The 26,887-nt window shown below is 42.8% G+C and overlaps 1 protein-coding gene across 5 annotated transcripts in view; it reads right to left on the bottom strand.

The window, feature by feature from the left end:
* Positions 1-26,887, bottom strand: part of LARP4 (La ribonucleoprotein domain family member 4) — an 82,801-nt gene that overhangs the window by 52,700 nt on the left and 3,214 nt on the right. Inside the window, exon 2 of one of the 5 annotated variants that reach the window (XM_021707039.1) lies at positions 13,770-13,818. The exons of the other annotated variants lie outside the window; for them this stretch is intronic. The gene's annotated coding sequence lies outside the window, so the exon portion shown is untranslated. The remainder of the gene's footprint in view (positions 1-13,769; positions 13,819-26,887) is intronic. 5 annotated transcript variants of the gene reach the window in all.

The raw sequence follows: 26,887 nt of genomic DNA, 5'->3' as shown, positions 1-26,887 counted from the left end.
GCCTCCCAAAGTGCTGGGATTACAGGCTGAGCCACCGAGCCCGGCTAGTATGAAATTTTTAAACAGGCCGGGTAAGTGGCTCACAGAGGTCGAGGTGAGAGGATTGCCTGAGCCCACAGTTTGAGACCAGCCTGGGCAACTTGGTGAGATCTCATCTCTATGATAAATAAAAAAAATTAGCTGGACGTGGTGGCACATGCCTGTAGTTCCAGCTACTTGGAAGGCTGGGGCAGAAGGATCGCCTGAGCCCAGTAGGTGGAGGCTGTGGTGGCCATCAGCGTGACACTGTAGTTCAGCCTGGGTGACAGAGTGACACTTCAACTTAAAAAAAAAAAAATTCAGCCGGGCTCAGTGGCTCAGCCTGTAATCCCGTGCCTTTGGAAGGCTGAGATGAGTGGATTGCCTGAGCCCATGGGTTAGAGACCTGCCTGGGCATTGAGACCTCATCTCTACAATAAAAAAATAAAAAAAATAAAAAAATCAGCCGGGCATGGTAGCACATGCCTGTAATTCCGGCTACTTGGAAGGTTGAGGCGGAAGGATCCACGGAGCCCAGCAGCTCCTTCCGGCCACCGCACTCCAGTCTGGGCGACATAGTGAGACTCCAACTCAAAAAATAAATAAATAAATAAAAATTAAAAAAATTTAAACAACTTGAAAATATAAGATGGGCTCGGTGGCTCAGCCTAATCCCATACTTTGGGAGGCCGAGGTAAGTGGATTTGCCTGTGCCAATGGGTTTGAGACCAGACAGGGCAACTTGGCGAGACCTTGTCTCTACAATTAAAAAAAAAAAAATCCATCTAGTATAGGCTGGGCGTGGTGACTCAAGCCTGTAACTCCAGCACTTTGGGAGGTGGAGGTGAGGGGACTGCCTAAGCCCATGGGTTCGAGAACAGCCTGGGCAACTTGGCGAGACCTCATCTCTACAATAAATAAATTAAAAAAAAAAAATTAGCCAGGCATGGTAGCGCACAACTGTAGTTCTGGATACTTGGAAGGCTGAGGTAGAAGGATCACCTGAGCCCAACAGATTGATGCTGGGGTGGCCGTGAGCATGCCACTACACTCTAGCCTGGGCAACGGAATGAAAATCGAACTCAAATAATAATAATAATAATAATAAAGAAAAAGAAAATGTAAGACTTTTTCAATTAGGTTTATTTGAAATGTCTACATAAAGTTTAGCAACTGGCCAGGTGTGGTGGCTCATGCTTGCAATTCCAGCACTTTGGGAGGCCAAGGCAAGATAATCTGAGCCAAGAGTTGGAGACCAGCATGGGCAACATGGCGAGATTTCTACTCTACTATAAATAAAAGAAATTAGCCAGATATGGTGGCACGTGCCTGTAGTCCTAGCTATTTGGAAGACTGAGGCAGAAGGACCACCAGAGCCTAGTAAGTCAGGGATACAGTAGGTGTGAGCATGCCACTGCACCCAACCTGGATGACAGAGTAGGACTCTGACTCAAGCTTATAACCTGCAGATACTGAGAATTCAGTCTTTGTGAAAAGTAAGTGACACACATACAACCATTTATAAGGAAGTTGTCAAATTCCCTATCTGCAGAGGGTTCTTAATGCTGACCGCAGCTAACAGGCGTTTTATTTACTTTTTTGAGTCTGGGTCCCCAAGCTGGAGTGCAGTCACAGAATCATGGCTCCCTGCAGCCTTCAACTCGACTCAAGTGATCCTTCTACCTCAGCCACCCGAGTAGCTGGGACTATGACTGCATGCTACTATGCCCAGCTAAATTTTTTTTTTGGTAGAGGCAAGGATCAGCTATGTTGCCTAGACTGGTCTTGAACTCCTGGGCTCAAGCAATCCTCCCACTTCAACCTCCCAAAGTGCAGGGATTACAGGCATGAGCCATTGTGCCTCATCAGTTTTATTTATTTATTTATTTATTGAGTTGGAGTCTCACTCTGTCGCCAGGCTGGAGTGTAGTGGCAAGATCATGGCCACCACAGCCTTGACCTGCTGGGCTCAGGCGATCCTTCTGCCTCAGCATTCCAAGTAACTAAAACTACAGGCATGTGCCACCACACCCAGATAATTTTTGATTTATCACAGAGATGTGATCTCACCAAGTTTCCCAGGCTGGTCTTGAACCTGTGGGCTCAGGCAATCCTCTTGCCTCTGCCTCCCAAAGTGCTGGGATTACAGGTTGAGTCTGGGGGTTCGAGACCTGCCTGGGCAACTTGGTGAGACCTCATCTCTACAATAAAATCAAAAAATTAGCCAAAGGTGGTGGTGCATTCCTGTAGCTCCAGCTACATGGAAGGCTAAGACCAAAGGATTGCCTGAGCCCAGCAGGTCAAAGCTGCAGTGGCTGTGAGCGTGCCACTGCATTTCACCCTGGGAGACAGAGTGAGAATTCAACTAAAAAAAATAAAATAAAATAAATTAGTTTCAGGGAACCCTATGTATGCTTCCTGCAATTATGTCCTATGTACTCTTCTAATAAAACCAATTTTTTACTTGAGTTTTAGTGGAGTTTCCATACTGTGCAACTAATATGACTTATATGTATGAACCAATGAAACAATATTATTTAATTACACTCTACTGCTTGCCACATATATACATACATACATATATATATCTATATATATATGTATGTATGTATTTTTTCTTTTTTAGTACAGTGGCATGCTCGCAGCCACCGCAGCTTCGATCTGCTGGACTCAGGCGATCCTTCTGCCTCAGGCTTCCAAGTAGCTGGAACTACAGGCATGTGCCACTACACCAGGCTAATTTTTTGATTTATTGTAGAGGCGAGGTCTCATCAATTTGCCCAGGCTGGTCTCAAATCCTTGAGCTCAGTCATCTCGCCTCCACCTGCCAAAGTGCTGGAATTTCAGGCGTAAGCCAGCGCGCCTGGCTTGCCATGTATTTTTTATTCCTTCCTTTTAACAACTGAAAAGATAGGTTTTGAAACCCAAACTGGGAAAAAAAAGTATCAGACACAATGCCCTTTTCCATATCTAAGTTCATTCATGTCTTGGGAGGAAGGGCTGAGCCAAGAAATGGTGGTAGTAGCAGGGAGTATTTTATCAGACTGTTTAGAATTTCCAGTGTAGATAAGAAGTATTAGTCCATTTTATTCTTTTAAAATTCTCTACAGAAAACACTTCTTTTCTGCCAACCTGAGTGTGTGGTACACTCCATCATCCTGCCTTTGGTAGGCCAGGATTTGAAGGTGAGTTGACTGATAAATGTCATTTGGAAATTAAGGTATAGCATAATATTTTTTTCATGTTGAATTTTAATAAACTGCTATTTATATATTTACCCCAAAAGAGAAAAAAATGAAAACAGCTTTTACAGCTTAATCTCTGCAGGCGATCCTTTCGCCTAAGTCTTCCAAGAAGCTGGAAATAAAAATAAGTTCTCTGGCCAGGTTCACGCCTATAATCCCAGTACTTTGGGAGACCAAGGTGAGGAAGGATTGCCTGAGCCCACGGGTTCGAGATCAGACTGGGTAACTTGGCGAGACCTCATCTCTACATTAGATCAAAACATTAGCCAGGCATGGTGGTGCGTGCCTGTAGCTCCAGCTACTTGGAAGGCTGAAGCAGAAGGATCACCTGAGCCCAGCAGGTCAAGGCTGCGGTGGCTGTGAGCGTGCTACTGTACTCCAGTCTGGGCGATAGAGTGAGACTCCAACTACAAAAAAAAACAAAACAGTTCTTTGGGTATAACTGAGCACTGAGTTGGAGGTCAGATACACACCTGGCAACACACTCGCCCTAACATGCCATGAGAGCCTGGAAAAAGGACAGTGGGAAGGAGACAGCAGGCTCAGCCCAGAGACACCCCTGTCCTCCTCTTCAGGAGTTCAATGTAGTTTGATCCTGACATTCAACCCTTCATGATATACTTCTTCCTGGTCAGGAAGGTGGTTGTGTACAGAAAGTAGGGGGTGGGGAGCAGAAGGAGGTACAGGGTAGGACAGAATTATTGAGTAAAAGAGAGATCATGGCTGTCATAAAAAAAGAATGAAATCATGTCCTTTGCAGTACCATGGCTGGTGCTGGAGATCAACCTAAGTGAATTGACTCAGAAACACAAAACTAAATACAGCATATTCTCACTCATATGTGGGAGCTAAATGGTCACAAAGACGGAAATAATAGACACTAGGGACACCAGTAAAGGAGCAGGGGGATGCAGGGCTAGGGTTCAGGAACTACCTACGGGGTGCAATGTTCACTGTCTGGGGAATGAGCCACCTGAGACCCAATCCCCACCACTAAACAAATGTCCATGTAAGGAATATGTCATGCATACCCCCAAATCTAAAATAAAAATGTATAATCAGAGAATTTTAAAAAGAGAGGGAAATCTCAGAGAAGGGTAAATTAGGGTAGGTAACAGGAGCAAGATGCTTCTATCTGTTAATCCCAGATTCTGGCAGGGGAATAAGGAAAAAATGGGGAATGGGGTAGACAGAAAAAAAGAGCTAAGGTGAGGCAACTTACTTATTTCTCCCTATCTCTCTTGGACAGTTCTGTTCCTTTATGTTAAGTCTAGTCTGAGACAGGCCAAGAGGTTCCAGTGATAAATGAGTCATCTGTGTCCTATGGGAACAAAGTGATCTAGGAAGTGAACTGCAGAGCTGGCAGGAAAAGTTGAGGTCCTCCCTCAGTAAGGTCTGCGACCTGGCTCCTGGGAAGCTTTGGCATTGATGAAGTAGTAGATGACAGAGAAGATGAGTAAGCCAAAGCACACCACAAATGTGACAAGCATAATTTGTGACTGACAGCAGAAAAGAACTATGAGGAACTTGTGATAGTCTAGCCCTCCTGCCATGTCAACAGTATTTAATTTGATATTAAGCATTTTTCAATAGGAGAAAATATATGTATTCACATACTTATGCTCCCTCTCCTCCATTCTGAGAAGAAATATCAGATATGTCCCTACCCAAGAAAATGGCAGATGACAAAAGTGTAGCTCCCAGAAAGAGATATCAGACATCTGCATCCTGCACACAGCAAATACGCTTTGCTGTTCTTCATGTGTCTCCTCTTTAACAAACCCACCTTTATTAATTAAAAAACAAAAAGTCTGAATAAGATCTGTCCATGAAAAAGATACAGTGGAATGACTAAATACCTACTAGAAATACCCCTAATTCATAGAACTACTATGCAGAGTATTACGTGGCTTTAGTCAAGTAAAACAGTTGTTTCAAGGTATGAGGGAGGACCCCCCCAAAAACCAAAATTATCTTTTGAAGGATGGGCCCCTTGTAATTCAGGCTTCCCAAGCTAGGCAAGCGTTCTAGGAGCCCATCAGCACCAGTGTACCAGCTAGCACTGCTGTGAGAGGCTGTGTTTGGCTTCGGTGAATTTTTTTTTTAGATTATTTTTCATGATTAGAGATTTACAAGTACACTTGCCCACACCATGCTGAGTGTTTTAAACCCAAAAACGGCATGACTCCCATCCCCCTAATTTACCTGATCTCACCCTTTTATTTTGTTTCCCTGATGAAAAAGATCCTCAAAGGGAAATGTTTGCCCAGGTGGAAGAGGTGAAATACTATGGTCCCCCCTCATAGTTTAATAATTACTAAACACATAATGATTAAGTTGCTAGAAACACTTCAGAATCCAAAACAGAGCTATAATATAAATTACTGTAGGCTTTGGGAAAATTTATGTTTAATTTTTATTTTATGTTGCTCAGGCTAATTTTGAACTCCAAGCTTTAAACAATCCTCCCACAACAGCCTCCCAAAGTGCTGGGATTACAGGCAAGGGCCACTGCACCTGGCTTTGGAAAACTTCTTAATTCATCTGAGCCTCAATTTTGTCAACTGTAAATTGAGGTAAGAATTTTTTATTTTAAAAGTTAAATTATATTAATGCTTGAAAAGCAGTTCATGCTCAGTACAAACATTCCATATCCTTTTATAAAGCATGTTGGTTTTGAATGAAAGACAATTTTGCTGTCTTACCCCCAAAAGTATATATATATAAGTATACAACCTCAAAAGTAGGCACTGCACCCAGCTAAAAGTATATTACATAAACACCTATGCCTTCCATCAAAATCATTGCAAGATGAAGTTAAAACTTAAATGTCAATTATCATATTGTTAACGCTGACACCAGGCATTCACATCTGTAATTCCAGCACTTTGGGAGGCCAAGGCAAGAAGATTGCTTGAGCCCAGGAGCTTGAGGTCACCTGGGCAACATAGGAGGCCTGCTCTCTACAAAAAAAAAAATCAGAAAATTAGCTGAGTGTGATGGTGTGGGCATGCTGCTTGGGAGGATGAGGTAGAAGGATTGCCTGAGCCCAGGAGGTCCAGGCTGCGGTGAGCCTTGATGATGCCACTGCACTTCGGCCTGGGTGACAGAGTGAGAGCCTGACTCAAAAAGTAAAAATGAGCAGTCAGAGCAACATGATGGCATCACTGGCCTGAATATCTCAAGCCCTAACTCTTGGTCCAGGGCCTAGACAAAATGTGGCAGGGGCTGGCAAGGATGGTGGGAACAAAGCAATAGATGTTAACAGATAAGTACCACTGCAGAAACATTCAACTCTTTTGTGATGCTTGATTATTCTCAACTTTAAATATGTTTCACGGTAAACCTGAAAAATACCAATATGTAAAAATAATATCATTTACTGGGGGAAAAAAAAGCAAAAATGATGAAGTTTGGTCTTTTTGGAAGAAGAAAAGTTAGCGGGTGCTGCGGGGCTCTGGTCTGCTTGCCCTTTCCTGGTTCATCGCTGTTGACTCTGGCCAAGCAACAAATCAGTCAGGACGCTGTGCCAGTCTTGGTTTTTAAAGACATCAGAAAAGCTGGGCTCAGTGGCTCAGCCTGTAATCCCGCGCCTTTGGGAGGCTGAGGGGAGTGGATTGTCTGAGCCCGTGGGTTCGAGATCCGCCTGGGCAACTTGGCGAGACCTCATCTCTACAATAAATTTTTAAAAAATTAGCCAGGCATGGTAGCGCGCGCCTGTAGTTCCAGCTACTCGGAAGGCTGAGGCGGAAGGATCGCCGGAGCCCAGCAGGCGAGGCTGCGGTGGCCGGGAGCGGCCACTGCACTCCAGTCTGGGCAACAGAGTGAGACTCCAACTCAAAAATAAAATAAAATAAAATAAATAAAGACATCAGAAAAACACTTGTGGAGCCAGAGATGGCAGTTGATGGAGTCAGAATTCCCCTAACCAGCCACAATGTAAAATCCCTGGAGATGTGCTGACTTGATCAAAGGCAAAAAATAAAAGAATCTCAAAGTGAAAGGACCAGTTTAGATGCCTACTAAGACTGAGAAACACTACAAGAGAAACTCCTTGTGGTGAAAGTTCTAAGACATGGGACCCTTCCAGATGAGAAGCCACAAGCAACCCGTTGACTTACACATTCCTTCCAAGGTGTTAAACAGGTTATTTCCAGAAGTTGAGGTGAGGTGAAGACAGCAGTTTTTGACCAAACAGCGGCATGATCCCCATCCCCCACTCTCCCTATTCACCTGATCTCACCCCTAGTGACTTCTTTGTTTTTGTTTTCCCAATGAGAAGTCCTCAAAGGGAAATGTTTACCCTGAGCCCAGGAGATGAAGATTGCAGTGAGCTGTGATCCTGCCAGTGGGCTCCAACTTAGGTGACAGAGACATCGACTCAAAATAAGTAGAATAAAATAAAATAAAAATCAGCCGGGCGTGGCAGTTTACGCCTATAATCCCAGTACTTTGGGAAGGCAAGGTGAGAGGAATACCTGAGCCCATGGGTTCCAGACCAGCCTGGGCAATTTGGCAAGACCTCATCTCTATAATAAATCAAAACAATTACCCGGGCGTGGTAGTGCATGCCTATAGTTCCAGCCACCTGGGAGGCTGAGGAGGAAGGATCACCTAGCAGGCTGAGGCTGCGGCATCAGTAAGTGTGCCACTGCACTCCAGCCTGAGCGACAGAATGAGATTCCTACTCAAAAAATAAATAAATAAAATAAAAATCAAACCTTTTCATCCTATGTTTTAGGTATCAACTTCTGTTTTTCATTTTCCATTCTTTGTCATTCTAGTTGCATCCTGAGCAATTTCTCATAATCTTTCTTCCAGTTCATTGACTCTCAAGCTGTTTCTAAGTTGCTGTTCAACTTGTCTAACAAGTTTCTAAGCTCCTTTTATATTTTTCATTATTCTTAAAGTTTCCTTTTTTTTTTTGAGTTGGAGTCTCACTGTTGCGCAGTGGCCGTTCCTGAACACCGCAGCCTCGACCTGCTGGGCTCCGGCGATCCTTCCGCCTCAGCCTTCCAGGTAGCCGGAACGACAGGCATGCGATACCACGCCCCGGCTAATTTTTTGATTTATTGTAGAGATGAGGTCTCGCCAAGTTGCCCAGGTGGGTCTCGAACCCGTGGGCTCCGGCAATCCACTTACCTCAGCCTCCCAAAGCGCAGGATTATAGGCTGAGTCACTGAGCTCAGCTATTCTTAAAGTTTCTTTAGGTTCTTTTCTCAAATCTATCTAATCAATTTTTTTTGTTTCTTAATCAACCTTTCAGTGTTTTCCTTTAAGCAAATTAAGCATTATAATTTTATAGTCTATATCCGATAATTCTAGTATTTGTAATCTTGAGGCCTTGATTTTGGGATTTGTTGTTCCTGCTAAACCAAAGCCCCAAAACATCGCCCACCACATCTTCCTCCAGAAAGACCAGACATATATAAGTTTTATAATTTTATGTTGTAAGCCCATTTTCCTTAGAATTTTATTTGTGGGAATTTTAAGGATTATGTTTAAATGGGCTCCTAAGGAATTTGTTTACTTTCTGTTAGATGTATGCCTAGAAAGACTACCAATCTGGAATCACTTTAAATGTTCGACTTAGTGGGAGCAGTAACAAGTGGATTGCCTGAATCTGTTGGTTCGAGACCAGCCTGTGCAACTTGGTGAGACCTTGTCTCTACAATAAATGGAAAAAATTAGCCAGGCGTGGTAGCATTCGCCTACAGTTCCAGCTACTTGGAAGGCTGAGGCGGAAGGATCACTGGAGTCCAGCAGGTCGAAATCTGCGTGCCACTGTATTCCAGCATGGGTGACAGAATTAGACTCCAACAAATATAAATACATAAATAAATAAATAAATTTTAACCACTGGGTGCAGTGGCTCACGCCCGTAATCCCAGATTTGGGAGGCCGAGGAGAGAGAATAACCTGAGTGCAGGGGTTTGAAACCAGTCTGGGCAACTTGGCGAGACCTCGTCTCTACAATAAATCAAAAAATTAGCAATTAACAATAAATTAGCAATAAATCAAAACATTACATGCCTGTAGTACCAGCTATACAGAAGGCTTAGGTGGAAAGATAGCCTGAGCCTAACAGGCCAAGGCTGTGGTGGCTGTGAGAGTGCTACTGCACTCTAGCCTAGGCAACAGAGTGAGACTCTGACTCAAAAAAAGTTTGAAAGAAAAAGAAAAAACGAAACAATAAGTTAGCTGCTACAATTTGTATAACTCTTCTGAAGAGTTGGCAATATTTACTAAGAGCTTTAAATATATACTTTCTTTGATCCAGAAATTCCTCTGTCAAATTTATTCAAAGAAACAGTCGGGTGTGGTGGCTCACACCTATAATCCCAGCATTTTGGGAGCCCATGGGTTTGAGACCAGCCTGGGCAACTTGGTGAGACCTCATCTCTACAATACATTTAAAAATTAGCTGGGCATGGTGGCATGTGCCTATAGTTCCAGCTACTTGGAAAGTTGAGACAGAAGGATCGCCTGACCCTAGGCAGGTCGAGGTTGTGGTGACCATGAATGTGCCTTTGTACTCCATCCTGGGCAACAGAGTAAGACTCCAACTCAAAAAAAAAAAATTTACTCAAAGAAACAGATATACAAAAGACAAGTAAGTACATGGATGCTTATCACACTCATTTTATAATAATGAAAAGCTGGAAGCATCTAACAGTAGAGTATTTGTTCAATACCTGATAATCTGTTTAATACCATATAATAGAATATGCTAGAACCCTAAAACTAGATAGACTGTATACAAAATTGATGAAATCTAATTAAGTTCTATGAACTGTATCAATGCCAATTTGATGTTCTTTACATCATACCGTATTTATGAGCGCACAGAATCACACTCTACATTGTTTTGCAACCTCTGGTAAATTTGTAATCAGTCATGCATTGTATAATAACATTTTGGTCAAGAAAGAATAGCATATACAACAGTGATGCCTTAATATTAATTATAATGGCTATATCATATAGCCTGGGTGTAGTAGGTTATATCATTCAGGTTTGTTTAAGCATAGTCTAATGTTCACACAACAAAATTCACTTAACAACACACAGCTCTCAAAATGTTATCCCCTTTATATGACTATATTTCAAAATTAAAAGATTCTAAAAATGAGGAAAAAACACTGTAGAAAACATGGGAGACGTGGAAAAAAAAGGTAAGTTACTGTCTGTGATAAGGTAAAATACATATTTGGTCTTCAATCCCATTACCTGGCACACAACTTCTAAAAACCCCAAAGTGATGTATTTTGTGTGTGTGTGTGTTGGAGTCTCACTCCATCGCCCAGGTTGCAGTACAGTGGCACAATAACAGCCACCCCAGCGACGACCTACTGGGCTCCGGCAATCCTTCCACCTCAGTCTTCCAACTAGCCAGAACTACAGGCTAGGGTTGGTCTTGAACCTGCACCCACAGGGCTCAGGCAATCCACTCACCTCGGCCTCCCAAAGTGCTGGGATTACAGGCTGAGCCATGGAGCCCGGCCTGATGTTTTTTTTATATGCTAATGATTGACCAATGGCTGGCAGCCCTTTAAGTCAGTTTAACTAGACCAAACCAAATTCTAAATAGCCAAATGTTTAAAATCTGTTATTTATTTATCTTTGCCTCAAACTACACTCATACCACAACAGTGGGTTGTAAAATCATATACTACCATTATAAAATGCAATCAAAATATCAGAGTACATTTCATAGGCAAACTCTTATTTTTATGTATATATAGGATAGGGAATTAGGTATTTGGCCTGAATGCAGACAAAGAAGTTAATTACAATTTTCCCAGTCAGTTCAATCACCAGGCCATAAGGCCAGGCTGAGGTGGGGAAACAATATTATATCCTTTATTTGAAAAGTTCCAGTCCCGGTAGCTCATGTCTGTAATCTCAGCACTTTGGGAGGCTGAGGCAAGAGGATTACCTGAGTCTAGGAGTTCGAGACCAGCCTGGGCAACTTGGCTAGACCTCGTCTCTAGGAATAAAAAAAAAGTTCCAAAATTTGAAACTCTTTGAGCGCCAACATGATACTCAAAAGAAATGCTCATTACAGCATTTTGTATTTTGGGATTAGGGAATGCTTAACCAGTAAGTACACAAGTAAATGCAAATATTTCAAAATCAAATAAAAAAAACCCCAAAATATGAAACACTGACAGTTCCAAGTATTCAGATATGGGATATATCTTTTTATTTTTTTTTTGAGTTGGAGTCTCACTCAGTCGCCCAGACTGGAGTGCAGTGGCCACTCCCGGCCACCGTAGCCTCAACCTGCTGGGCTCCGGCGATCCTTCCGCCTCAGCCTTCCAAGTAGCAGGAATTACAGGCATTCGCTACCACGCCCGGCTGATTTTTTGATTTATTGCAGAGATGAGGTCTCACTGCCCAGGCGGGGGATATATCTTATACTACTCTTTTTTTTCCTCTAAAGAAATTAAATGACCCTGGTATAATGACCACTGCATTCTGAGAAGAGCGAAGTTTTATTCATCCATTGACTAAGGTTTAATAAAGACCTCCATTAAAATGCTTATCTCTTCCACAGAATTACAAGCCCCTGAAGTTACAAAGTTGCATAAGATATCTATTAAAAAATGTAGATTGTCCAACATAGGCTCAACTATCTACCAACATATACCATGGTATGCAAACACATGGATACTCAATAAAAATATCTAAACTATCCATAAATTGACAGACCAACTGCCACCCTTATTTCTAAGCAGTATACCATCCACAAATAAGCCAAAAGCAGTCATGATTATTGGCCCACTTAATGCCTAATTCTAGCTGGAGAAAGATATAAAAGGAAAAAAGGAAAAAAATCAAATTTTCATCAAAATTATAGCTTTCTGTGCTAAGAAACTGCAGTTCTAAAATAATAGAATCAAGAGTTAAGAAAAAGTCACTGGCCAGGTACCGAGGCTCAAGTCTGCAATCCCAGTGTTTCGAGACCAGTCTGGGCAACTTGGTGAGACCTCGTCTCTACAATATATCAAAAAACTAGCCAGGCATGGTAGTGCATGCCTATAGTCCCGACTACTTGGAAGACTGAGGCAGAAGGATCAACTGAGCCCAGTGGGTCGACACTGGGATGGCCGTGAGCATGACACTGCACTCCAGCCTGGGCAACAGAGTGAGACTCTGACTCAAAAAAAAAAAAGAAAAGAAAGAAAGAAAAAGTCACCAATGGGAAAAAATATTTGCCAACTGTACATCTAAAAAAAATCTAACATCCAGAATCTACAAGGAATTCAAACATGCCGAGAGGAAAAAACAAACAGTCCCATTAAAAAGTGGGCAAAAGACATGAATAGACACTTCTCAAAAGATACACGGGCAGCCAACAGACACATGAAAAAGTGCTCAGTCTCACTAATCATCAGAGAAAAGCACATTGAGATACCACTTAACCCCAGTAAGAATGGCCATTATTAATAAAACAAACAACAAGAGATGCTGGCGAAGATGCAAAGAAAAAGGAACGCTTCTACACTACTGGTAGGAACGCAAACTACTGCAACCTTTTTGGAAAACAGTGCGGTGATTTCTGAAGAACTTAGAAATCAACATTCCATATGACCAGAAATCCCCCTACTGGGAATATACCAGGAGGAACACAAACCACTCTATGTAAAAGACACCTGCACAAGCCTGTTTATTGCAACACTATTCACAATAGCAAAAACATGGAACCAACTGTGCCGCCCATCGAAACTGGACTGGATAAAAAAATGTGGCACATATATGCAACGGAATATTATGCAGCCATAAAGAAGGACAAACATGGACTTCGCAGTAACTTGGATGGATTTACAGTCTATCATACTCAGTGATCTAGCACAGAAACAAAGAACAGAGTTCCATATGTTCTCACTCATAAGTGGACCTTGAACAACCATCATAATACTAGAAGAAAGGGATTGGCAGTAGCGGGAAACTGCCAGGGGAAGAGAGAATGGGATTGGCAGTAGGTGGAAACTGCCAGGGGAGGGGAAGCACACCTCATCAGCAAGGGTACCTGCATAATTAATATTTGTATACCTAACCCTGAATTGTACTCCACATCTTTAAAATTTAAAAAAATGCCGGGCTCGGTGGCTCAGCCTATAATCCCGCGCCTTGGGAGGCTGAGGTGAGTGGATTGCCTGAGTCTGCGGGTTTGAGACCCGCCTGGGCAACTTGGCGAGACCTCATCTCTACAATAAATTAAAAAAAAAAAAAATTAGCCGGGCGTGGTAGCGAGCGCCTATAGTTCCAGCTACTTGGAAGGCTGAGGCGAAAGGATCGCCGGAGCCCAGCAGGTCGAGGTTGCGGTGGCCGGGAGCGGCCACTGCATTCCAGTCTGAGCAACAGAGTGAGACTCTGACTCAAAACAAAACAAAAAAAAAATTTAAAAAAATTTTAAAAACTTAAAAACAAAAACAAAAAGTCACCATAAATATGGTGAAACCATCTCTTTGGGCATACATAACCTTTTGTTTTACTTACCTATTTACTATCAGAAACAGAAATCCCATGCCATTTAACCCCATAAATGCTGTAAAACAAAAATAACATGCATAAATTGATTAATTTTATTTGCCCCAAGGCAGATCAATCATCAAGATTCAATTTTTAAACCTCCAATATTTAGAGGTCCACTAAATTACAAGTACTTAAAACAAAAATAACAACAAAAAATGGCCAGGCATGGTAGCTCACGCCTATAATCCCAGCACTTTGGGAGACCAGGGTGAGAGGGTGCCTGAGTCCAGGGGTTTGAGACCAGCCTGGGCAACTTAGTGAGACCTTGCCTCTACAATAAAACAATCAAAAAATTAGCTTTGCATGGTAGTACATGCCTGTAGTTCCAGTTACTTGGAAGGCTGATACAGAAGGACTGTCTGAGCCCACCAGGTTGAGGCTGTGGTGGCTGTGAGTGTGCCACTGCACTCCAGCCTGGGCGACAGAGTGAGAACCTGATAAAAGGAAGGAAAGGAAAGAAGGAAGGAAAAAATGATAATATTTGTGGTAGTTTATGCAAGCACTTATCTAGTCTGAAAATATTTTTGTCTCCAAGTTCCACATATGCAGTGCAGAATCTGATTCAGTAATTCAAAGGCAGAATCTGGTTCAGTAATTCAAAGGTAAAGCCAGATTTTGTATTCTAACAAGTCCCTGGGTTAAAGGAGTTGCTAGTCTGAGGATCACACTGAATAGCAAATCAACTGGACCAGCCTATATCATTTCTGTGAAGTTCTCCAAATTGTTAAGAATCAGGATTCACTCATTCTCCACTGTGGAAGAGAAGATGAAGTTTATCCATCAAAAAGCTACTACCAGCCGGGTTCGGTGACTCAGTCTGTAATCCCCCGCCTTTGGGAGGCTGAGGTGAGTGGACTGCCTGAGCCTGCGAGTTTGAGACCCACCTGGGCAGCAAGACCTCATCTCTACAATAAATCAAAAAATCAGTCGGGCATGGTAGCGCATGCCTGTAATTCCGGCTACTCAGAAGGCTGAGGTGGAAGGATCGCCGGAGCCCAGCAGGTCGAGGCTGCGGTGGCCAGGAGCGGCCACTGCACTCCAGTCTGGGTGACTGAGTGAGACTCCAACTCAAAAAAAAAAAAAAAAAAAAAAAGCTATTACCTCTGATCCTCTAGTACCAGAGGAAGACGGTACTTATAACTCAAAATTCTGACTATCAGATGGCATCTGTCAATTGTAAAACAAAACAAAACAAAAAAAACCCCTGAAGCTTCCACAGATGAGTGGGCACTTAACTTTTGGGGGGTCATGGACTGCTCTGAAAATATAATCAAAGTTACAGACTTCTCCCTAGAAAGTTCTACATATGAGACTTATTAATCAATTCCCTAATTAAAGATTAAGAACTCTATTAATAGATATCTAAAATTTAGCAGTTAAATAATTTAGATAGTCCTCAAAATTCTGAGCCATTATCTCAACTGGTCTGCTGATAAAGTCAATGGGTAAAGACACAAATGAACTGGTCAGGCATAGTGGCTCACAGCTGAATCCTAGCACTTTGGGAGGCTGAGGCGGGAGGACTGCTAGAGTCAGGAGTGAGACCAGTCAAGGCAACACAGTGAGACCCTGTCTCTACACAAACATACAAAAAAACAAAAACAAAAACAAAAAAATTACCCAGGTATGGTGGTGCATGCCTGCAATCCCAGTTACTTAGGAGACTGAGGTGACATGATTGCCTGAGTGCTGGAGGTTGAAACTGAGGTGAGCTGGTAAGCCAGGATCATGCCCTGCACTTCACCCTGGGCAACAGAGTAAGACTCTGACTCAATAAATAAATAAATAAATAACCTCAAATATCAATATTAAATATCAACATAAGTCTAGGGCGTGGTGGCTCACACCTATAATCCCAGCACTTCAGAAGGCTGGGGTGAGAGAACTGCCCAAGTCCATGGTTCCCCAGACCAGCCTGGGCATCTTGGCAAGAATTCATCTCTACAATAAATCAAAAAATTAGCTGGGTATGGTGGCACGTGACTGTAGTACCAGCTACTTGGAAAGCTGAGGTGGAAAGATCACCTGAGCCCCACAAGTTGAGACTGCAGTGGCCTGTGGCTGTGAGCATGCCACTGCACTCCAGCCTGGGCAACAGAGTGAGACTCCAACTATAAACAAACAAACAAACAAACAAATATCAACATAATTCTTTTAGGTATAAGGGATCCTCTTTACCCTAATGTGCATAGTAAGGTCAGGAAACCCTTTGTTATTTTCAAATGTAAATAAGCAGAAAACAAAAGATGATAATTATCTTTCATATGCATATGTGAAAGTAGCCGGCTGGGTGTGGTGGCTCACACCTGTAATCCCAGCACTTTGGGAGGTGAAGGTAAGAGGACTGCCTGACCTGCAGGCTTGAGACCAGCCTAAGCAACACGGAGGAGAACTCATCTCTACAACAAATCAAGAAAAATTAGTGGGGCATGCCTGTGGTTCCAGCTACTTGGAAGGCTGAGCTCAGAAGGATCACCAAAGCCCAGCAGATTGAGGCTGCAGTCACTGTGAGAAGTGTGCCACTGCACTCCAGCCTGGTTAACAGAGTGAGTGAGGCTCCGAATAAAAAAAAAAGAAAAGAAAAAAGACAAAAAGACAGCAGCAGCTCACATTGATATAGTGCTTATGCACCAGATACCATTCTAAGTGTTTTACCTCAACTGTCAATCCTCAACATTCCCATGAAATAAATATTATTGTTACCATCAGATAGATCATCCTCAATTTACAGGTAAGTAAACTGAAAAAGAGGTTAAACAACCTGTGGTCAAACCACTAGAAAGTGGCACAGCTGGCGGGGTGTGGTGGCTCAAGGCTGTAATCCCAGCACTTTGAGAGGCCAAGACGAAAGGATTGCCTGAGCCCACAGGTTCGAGACCAGCCTGGACAACATAGCGAGACCCTGTCAAATAAATTAAAAAATTAGCCTGGCGTGGTAGCACAGTCCTGTAGTTGCAGCTATTTGGAAGGCTGAGGCGGAAGGATCGCCGGAGCCCAGCAGGTCAATGCTGATGTGGTCATGAGCGTGCCACTGCACTCCTCCAACTCAAAAAAAAAAGAAAAAAGAAACTGGCACAGCCTGAGCAGGGATTTGACCCAGGCAGCTTGACCCCAGAATCCATGTTTTTAACCACTTGTATAAAAATGTTACTTTATTATTATTCAATCACTGCCTCTTTTCCCCCTTCAACTCAAAAAGGAAAAATAATCCTATTTTCCTTAACTAGCTTAACTGCAACTTTTGTGTCCTATAAATTTACACTTCCTATAGCCAATTTAATAATAAATATTTTAGTACCAATTTATGTGCGCTATGTTGCTTTGTTATAATAGGGAGGCTGTGTGTGGTGGTTCATACCTATAATCACAGCATTTTGGAAGGCGGAGGTGAGAGGATTGCCTGAGTGGGTGCAGGTTTGAGACAAGTTTGGGCAACCTGGTGAGACATCATCTCTACAATAAATCAAAAAATTAGCCAGGCATGGTGGCATGTATCTGTAGTTCCAGCTACTTGGAAGGCTGAGGTGGAAGGATCACCTGAGTCCAGCAAGTCGAGGCTGCGGTGGTCGGCAGCATGCCACTGCCCTCCAGCCTGAGTGACAGAATGAGACTCCAACTCAAAAAATAAAAAATAAAAAAATAGGGAAAGGAAAGGGGAAAAAAACCTCTTGCCAATAAGCACAGTGAACCTCCGGGTCTTTTCTGAAAAACCAAAAATTATCATACAAACCACGACATATTTTGAGAAGGAAACAGTAAGCTATCTGTCCCAGAAAATAAGTGTATGCTTGTAACCATCCAGGACACAATGAGAGGTATAGTCATCTTACTTGTTTCTCAGTAAGCAGTAAGAAATAACTGGTCAACTAAGCTACACAAGCCCTGCATTACTCCTGACTTTTCTGTCCTGACAAGGAAATCCTTTTCTCTTCCCTCAACAACAAAGAGAACTTAACTCTTCATCTCTGTTTTGGCTTTATGCATGCAGTTTCTATTCTACCCCTAGTAATATTTATATAAATGGTCAGGCAGTAGCTCACACCTGTGATTCCAGCACTTTAGGAGGCCAAGAGGGGAAGATTGCTTGAGCCCAGAAGTTTGAAACCAGCCTGAGCAACATAGTAAGACCTTGTCTCTACAAAAAAAGTTTAAAAATGAGCCAGGTGGGGTGGCACACACCTGTAGTCCCAGCTAAGGTGGGTGGATGACCTGAGCACAGGATTTTGAGGCTGCAGTGAACTGTGATCATGTCACTGCATCCCAGCCTGAGTTACAGAGTAAGACCCTGACTCAAAAAAAAATTATATAAAGTATTCTTCTGTCTTTGGCTTAGAGCCAGTCATTTAAAAATAATAGAGATATTCCATGAACCAAAGATTGGTTCAAGTGGTCTGGTAAGGGAGCAACAGGAGGAAAGATGAGTACATGATACATAGTATTTAACTGTTTCTTTTTCTCACATTTACTTACATTTTCTTTTGAGACAGTGTTTCACTCTTTGCGCCCCCCCCCCCAACCCCCGCCGGCTGAAGTGCAGTGGCACCATCCTGCTTACTGCAGCTTCAATCTCCGCAGTAGCTGGGACTATCAGCATAAGCCACCATGCCCAGCTAATTTTTTAATTTTTTGTAGAGATGAGTTCTCACTATGTTGCCCAGACTAGTGTCAAACTCCTGGGCTCAAGTAATCCTCCCATCTCGATCTCCCAAAGTGCTAGGATTATAGGTGTGAGCCTAAGTGCTTGCTTGATCTGCTTACACTCTTACATTAGAATTTTTTCTTCAAGAGTAAAATAAAAAGTACCCACTTGTATTTCATCATTTGTATTTCTTTAAATCTTGCATATACACGGGCACAGAGGCTCATGCCTACAAGTGTTGGGATTATTCCCAACACTTTGGGAGGCCGAACTGAGAGGACTGTCTGAGCCCAGGGGGTTCAAGACCAGCCTGGGTAACATGGTGAGACCTTGTCTCTACAATAACTCAAAATATTAGCCAGACATGGTAGCGCATGCCTGTAGTTCCAGCTGCTCAGAAGGCTGAGGTGGAAGGATCACTTGAGCCCAGCAGGTCGAGGCTGCGGTAGCCATGAACGTGCTACTACACTCCAGCCTGGGCAATACAGTAAGACTCCAACTCAAAAAAAAAGTTTTATTTGCCCAACCAAAAGTATACTCTTCAATTATAAACCTTATTTATTTATTTATTTAGAGTCTCACTCTTGTCGCCGGGCTGGAGTGCAGCGGTACGCTCACAGTCACCGCAGCCTCCACCTGCTGGACTCAGGCGATCCTTCCTGAGTACAACTCTTAAATCAGTACTATGTCACAGTAGTTTGTGCATTTACTAGTGCTACTATCATGCAACTCAATAAACTTTCCAGAAACTTCAGAGGTTTTTAGAAGACAACTACTTTTTTTTTTTTTGAGTTGGAGTCTCACTCTGTCACCCAGACTGGAGTGCAGTGGCCGCTCCCGGCCACCACAGCCTCGACCTGCTAGGCTCCGGCGATCCTTCCGCCTCAGCCTTCCAAGTAGCTAGAACCACAGGCGCGCGCTACCATGCCCAGCTAATTTTTGATTTATTGTAGAGATGAGGTCTTGCCAAGTTGCCCAGGCGGGGGACTCAGGCAATTCACTCACCTCAGCCTCCCAAGGCGCAGGATTACAGGCTGAGCCACCAAGCCCAGCGACAACTACTTTTATACCAATAATTTACATCATAATAGAGGTTGTGGGCCGGGTTCGGTGGCTCATCCTGTAATCCCAGTACTTTGGGAGGCCGAGGCAAGAGGATTGCCTGAGCCTACAAATTCGAGACCCATCCAGGCAACTTGGCGAGACCTCATCTCTACAATAAATCAAAAGTTAGCCAGGTGTGGTAGCATGTGCCTGTAGTTCTGACTATTGGAAAGCTGAAACAGAAGGATCGCCTAAGCCCAGTAGGTTGAGGCTGTGGTGGCCATGAGACTTTGCAGCCGGAAGCGGTGGCTCAAGCCTGTAATCCTAGCACTTCGGGAAGCCAAGGGGAGAAGATTGCCTGATCCCAGGGTTTCAAGACCAGCCTGGGCAACCTGGTGAGACCTTGTCTCTACAATATATCAAAAAATTAGCCGGGTACCGTAGCACACGCCTGGAATTCCAGCTACTTGAAAGACTGAGGCAGAAGGATCGTCTGATCCCAGCAGGTCAAGGCTACGGTGGTCATGAGCATGCCACTGTGCTCCAGCCTAGACAACAGAGTGAGACTAACTCAATTAAAAAAAACCAACAACACATAATATCATTAGACTCAGAAAGAGCTTTTGATAAAATCCAGCACCCTTCTTGATAAAAACCCTTGAACATCTAGGCACAGATGAGACATACTCCAAAATAGTAAGAGCCATCTATGAGAAACTCACAGCCAGCATACTGCTAAACAGACAGAAATTAAAACCATTTCCCCTGAAAGCAGGAACAAGACAAGGATGCCCACTCTCACCCCTCCTTTTCAACATAGTTTTGGAAGTCCTAGCTAGAGCAATCAGACAAGAGAAGGAGATCGGGGTATCCAAATAGGAAACGTGGAAGTCAAGTTACCCCTCTTTGCAGATGACGTGACTCTATACCTCGGAAACCCAAGAGAATCTGTCAAAAACTTCCTTGCACTGATGAAGGACTTTGGCAAAGTCTCAGAGTATAAAATAAATGTGCAAAAGACAGTCGCATTTCTATACACCAACAATAAACAAACAGAAACCCAAATAAAAAGCACAATCCCATTCACGACAGCCACAAAAAATAAAATAAAATACCTTGGCATCTTCCTAACCAGAGACGTGAATGACTATTACAAGAAAACTACAAAGCTCTGCTCAAAAAAATCAAAGATGACACAAACAAATGGGAAAATATTCCATGCTCATAGATTGAAAGAATCAACATTGTTAAGATATCCATTCTACCCAAGGTAATCTACAGATTTAACACAATACCCACTAAAGTACCGCCAGCATTGAATTCATATGGAAACATAAATGATCACCAATAGTCAAAACAATCCTCAAAAAAAAAATAAAGCGGGAGGTATCACACTTCCAGACTTTAAACTTTATTCTAAAGTTATAATGATCAAAACAGCCTGATATTGGCATAAAACCTGGCATACAGACCAATGGAACAGGACAGAGATTCCAGAAGCAAAACCTCAATTTCTCAACCAACTCATCTTCAGCAAAGCCTCCACCACCAACCAGTGGGAAGAGGAGAATCTATTCAGTAAATGGTACTGTAAAAACTGGCTGATCACATGCAGAAGATTGAAACAGGATCCCTACCTATCACCATACACAAAAGTCAACTCTAAATGGATCAAGACCTAAACACAAAACCTCAAGCTATAAGAACCTTAGAAAATGCAGGAGACACCCTTATGGAAATTGGAACTGGCAACCAATTCCTGATCAAAACTCAAGTGCCACTGGGTGTGGTAGCTCACGCCTATAATCCCAGCACTTTGGGAAGCAAAGGTGAGAGGACTGCCTGAGCCCAAGGGTTTGAGACCAGCCTAGGCAACTTGGTGAGACCATATCTCTACAATAAATCAAAAAACTAGCTGGGCGTGGTAGTGCACGCCTGTAGTTCCAGCTACTTGGAAGGCTGAGATTGAAGGACTGCCTGAGCCCAGCAGGTCAAGGTGGCCCTGAGCGTGCCACTGCACTCCAGCCTGGGTGACAGAGACTACGACTCAAAAAAAAAAACAACAACAACCCCAAAACTCCAAGTGCCCATGCCATAAGAGATAAGACAGACAAGTGGAACCTCATCAAACTGACAAGCCTCTGCAAAGCCAAAGAAACCTTCAAGAGAGCAGGGAGACAGCCCATGAACTGGGAAAAAATATTTGCCAACTATAAATCTGACAAAGGCCTAACATCTAAGATCTACAAGGAACTCAAATGTGCCAAAAAGAAAAAAAAAAAAAGCCCCATTACAAAGTGGGCAAATGATATGAATAGGCACTTCTCAAAAGAAGACATATGACCAGCCAACAGATACATGAAAAAATGCTCAACCTCACTAGTCATCAAAGAAATGCAAATTAAAACCACACTGAATTGGCTCAGTGGCTCAGCCTGTAATCCCGCGCCTTGGGAGGCTGAGGTGAGTGGATTGCCTGTGCCCGCGGGTTTCTGACCCGCCTGGGCAACTTGGTGAGACCTCATCTCTACAATAAATAAAAAATTAGCTGGGCGTGGTAGTGCAAGCCTGTAATTCTGGCTACTCGGAAGGCTGAGGCGGAAGGATCGCCGGAGCCCAGCAGGTCGAGGCTGCGGTGACCGGGAGCGGCCACTGCACTCCAGTCTGGGTGACAAAGTGAGACTCCAACTCAAAAAATAAAATAAAATAAATAAAAAATAAAAATAAGACCACACTGAGATAACACCTAACTCAAGTCAGGATGGCATCATTAATAACTCAAAAACAACAGATGCTGGAGAGGATGCAGGGAAAAGGGAACACTTCTACATTGTTGGTGGGAGTGTAAACTAGTACAACCTCTGAAAAACAGAGGTTCCTAAAAGGTCTAAACATTGATCTTCCATACAACCCCATAATCCCCCTACTGGGAATATACCCAGAGGAACTCAAACCACTCTATGAAAAAGATACCAGCTGGGCTCAGTGGCTCAGCCTGTAATCCTGATCCTTGGGAGGCTGAGGTGAGCCCGCGGGTTCGAGACCCACCTGGGCAACTTGGTGAGACCTCATCTCTACAATGAATAAAAAATTAGCCAGTTGTGGTAGCGAGTGAGACTCCAACTCCCAAAAAAAAAGAAAAAGAAAAAGATACCTGCACATGCATGTTTATTACAGCATTGTTCACAATAGCAAAAACATGGAGCCAACCATGCTATTCATGGAAGAAGACTGGATTAAAAAAATGTGGTACATATACACAATGGAATATTATGCAGCCATAAAGAAGGATAAAATTATGAACTTCACAGCAACTTTTTTTTTTAGTTGGAGTCTCACTGTCACACAGACTGGAGTGCAGTAGCACACTCATAGCCACCACAGCCTTGACCTGCTGGGCTCAGGTGATCCTTCCGCTTCAGCCTTCCAAGTAGTTGGAGCTACAGGAACATGCCCACCATGCTAATTTTTTATTTATTGTAGAGATGAGGTCTCACCAAGTTGCCCAGACTGGTCTCGAACCCATGGGCTCAGGCAATCCTCCCACCTCTGCCGCTCCAAGTGCTGGGATTATAGGCATGAGCCACCACGCCTGGCCAGTTGGCTGTACTTATAATCACTTACTTACATAGCTATGACTTTTGTACACCCTAGAATGCTTTAATAACTTTTATGTAATTGAAAAAACTTTTAATTATTTTACTTATTTTTTTAGAGACAGGCTCTCACTATGTTGCCCAGGCTGGAGTGCAGTGGCTATTCACAGGTGTGATTATAGTGCACCACAGCCTCACTCCTGGGTGCAGCCTTACTCCTCGGTGCAACCTTACTCCTGGCTGCAGCGGCCATGAGTATGCCACTGTACTCCAGCCTGGGTGACAAAGTCAGACTCCAACTCAAAAAAAAAAGTACAGCCAATCTTCCATATTAGCAGGGTCTGTGTCCATGGACTCAACCAACCTCAGATCAAAAACATTTAGGGAAAATATACAGACTTTTTTTCAGAGCCGGGCTCGGTGGCTCAGCCTGTAATCCCGCGCCTTTGGGAGGCTGAGGTGAGTGGATTGCGTGAGCCCGAGGGTTCGAGACCCGCCTGGGCAGCGAGACCTCAACTCTACAATAAATCAAAAAATCAGCCGGGCATGATAGCGCATGCCTGTAATTCCGGCTACTTGGAAGGCTGAGGCAGAAGGATTGCCGGAGCCCAGCAGGTCGAGGCTGCGGTGGCCGGGAGCGGCCACTGCACTCTAGCCTGGGCGACTGAGTGAGACTGCAACTCAAAAAAAAAAAAAATACAACAGACTTTTTTTTCTTATCACTATTCTGTAAACAACACCATATAACTATTTACCTGCATTGTGCTAGTTATAAGTAATCTAGAAATGATTTAAAGTACATAAGAGGGTATGTAAAGGTAATATGTAAATATTAGGCCATCTGATATAAGAAACCTGAGCATCCGAGGATTTTGGTATCTGCAGAGGGTCCTGGAACCAATCCCCTCCAGATACCTTAGAATGATTGTCTTGTTTTCAGAAAAAAATTCAAATAGAACAGACACCCAATTTTAAGTCATTGAAACACTGTCAGGCTGGGTGCGGTGGCTCACACCTATATCCCAGCACTTTGGGAGGCCGAAGTAAGAGGATTGCCTGAGCCCACGGGTTGGAGATCAGTCTGGGCAACTTGGTGAGACTTCATCTCTACAATAAACAAAAAATTAGCTAGGCATGGTGGCATGTGCCTGTAGTTCCAGCTACTTGGAAGGTTGGGAAAGAAGGATCACCTGAACTCAGCAGGATGAGGCTGCAGTGACTGTGAGCGTGCCACTGCACTCCAGCCTGGGCAACAGTGTGAGATTCCAACTCAAAAAAATAAATAAATTAAAATAAATAAATAAAACTTTAAAAAACTGTCAAACTACTAAAGCAAGCATAACTGGCTGAAAATAGTAAAGGGGCAAAATGACCTGAAAAATGAACAAAATGTTAACCACACACAAAAAAAAGAAAAATATATGTACTGAAACAACACTGTACCCCATAAATACGTACAATTACGTGTCAATTTAAAATTTGGATAATACTCTTGATAAAATTAATTTAATTGATATATAATATTTTATATATTTATAGGATATATGATACTTTGATACATGCACAGAATGTGTAATGTAAAGCATTTAGGATAACCATCACATTGAGCATTTATCATTTTTGTGTTGGGAATATAGCAAGTCTTCTAACTATTTTGAAATACACAATACTAACTATAGTCACCCTACTGTGCTATCAAACACGTTATTTCTATATAACTGTATGTTTATACCCATTAACTAACCTCTCTTTATCCCACCCCTCCCATACCCCTCCACCTCTCTGATACACACACCCTCCTCAGCCTCTGGCTTTAATTTTTTTAATTAATATTTTTTAAAAAGTGGAAGAAATTTAACAAATGAAATCTGTCTCCTCGTGCTCACAATTTAAGTAACTGGACAACTCAGATGAAGGGGGCATACTGCACTTTCAAACTTACAGAATTTGTTGTGAAGAAACTTAAATCATGTTTGACAACTTTGTGAATCACTCCAACTGTTTTTTATCTCTTCCCAGAAACTGTGTGTCTCCTTCAGAAGTAACAAAAAAACCAACACACTATTGGTCAGTATAGTCCCTTGTTTATAAGACCAGGTTTTTAAAAAGTACATCTAGGTATTACTTAAAATAGGATTCCTTGTCTGCCCATAGATTCTCTTTTTTTAAAGTAGCAGCTGAATTTTTTATGTTTTTTCTTTAAAGACAGAGTCTTGGCCAGTGTGGTGGCTCACACCTATAATCCCAGCACATTGGGAGGCCGAGGTGAGAGGATTGCCTGAGCCCAAGGGTTCGGGACCAGCCTGGGCAACATGGTGAGACCTCATCTCTACGATAAATCAAAAAATAAGATGGGTATGGTAGGGCATGCCTATAGTTACAGCTACTTGGAAGGTTGAGGCGGAAGGATCTCCTGAGCCCAGCAGGTCGAGGCTGTGGTGGTGGTGAGGGTGCCCACTGCACTCCAGCCTAGGAGACAGAGTGAGGCTCTGACTCAAAAACAAACAAAAAAAAAAAGACACAGTCTCCCTTCAATCTTGAACTCTTGGCCTCAAGCTATTTTTCCATCTGGGCCTCCTCAGTAGTTGGAACTACAGACACATGTCACCACACCTTGTTGTTGTTGGTTTTTTGTTTTTTTTTTTTAGAGACAGGGTCTCATTATGTTGCCCAGGCTGGTCTTGAATTCCTGAACTGAAGTAATCTTCCTGCCTTGGCCTCCCAAAGTGCTGGGATTACAGGCATGAGCCACTGTGCTGAGTATTGCATGCAGATCTCTACTGCAATATAACTAGGCAGTTGATGAGTTATAATTCCATCTTCAACACTGACTAGTTAGCTATACAATCTTGAACAAGTTTAACTTCTCTATGCCTTAGTTTCCTTATCTCTAAGTGGAGATACCAATAGATGTGCTATGAGGTTTGAGTTGATGTATGTATATGTATACATGCAAAAACACCTCCACTGTGCCTGATACATAGTAAGCACCATACATGTGTAAACCACTATTATTATCAATACTATTATCTATTCCACTGACTTTGGTCATAACTAGTTAAGCTAGGATCTCTCCAGAAACGTGTACATTAAGTAAAAGATATTGAACACAACTGTAGAGGCCTCATGGATCCAAGATTAACACTGCCAAAGATCTATAAGTAACTTGGTTTAAAGTGATTCTTAGGACGGAAGCGTTGGCCACTCAGGCCTGAAATCCCAGCACTTTGGGAGGCTGAAGCAAGAGGATTGCTTAAACCCAGGAGTTTGAGACCAGTCCAGGCAACACAGCAAGATCTTGTCTACAAAAAATAAAAAAATTAGCCAGGCATGATGGCATACACCTGTAGTACCAGCTATTTGGGAAGCTGGGATGGGAGAACCACTTGAGTCCAAGAGGTAGAGGCTGCAATGAGCCCAGACAGTGCCACTGCACTGCACTGCAGCCTGGGTAACAAAGTGAGACTCAAAAAAACAAAAAAGTGCTTCTTAAACTTTTTTGTAACACAGACTTCCTTAATAGTTCAATTAACTTACGGATCTCCTCAGAATGTTTTCAAATGTATAAAATACAAAAGATCACAGAGTAAACTGACAGACAGTTGTTAAAATATATTAAAATTTCGAATATAGTAATATATTAAATAAGATTTTTTAGAGCCGGGCTCGGTGGCTAAGCCTGTAATCCCATGCCTTTGGGAGGCTGAGGTGAGTGGATTGCGTGAGCCCGCGAGTTCGAGACCCACCTGGGCAGGCGAGACCTCATCTCTACAATAAATAAAAAAATTAGCCAGGTGTGGTAG

Source organism: Carlito syrichta, unplaced genomic scaffold, assembly GCF_000164805.1.
Source record: "Carlito syrichta isolate Samal-C Ts95f unplaced genomic scaffold, Tarsius_syrichta-2.0.1 Scaffold316302, whole genome shotgun sequence".
NCBI classification, from domain to species: domain Eukaryota; kingdom Metazoa; phylum Chordata; class Mammalia; order Primates; family Tarsiidae; genus Carlito; species Carlito syrichta.
This window is presented reverse-complemented; position numbering and strand designations above follow the sequence as displayed.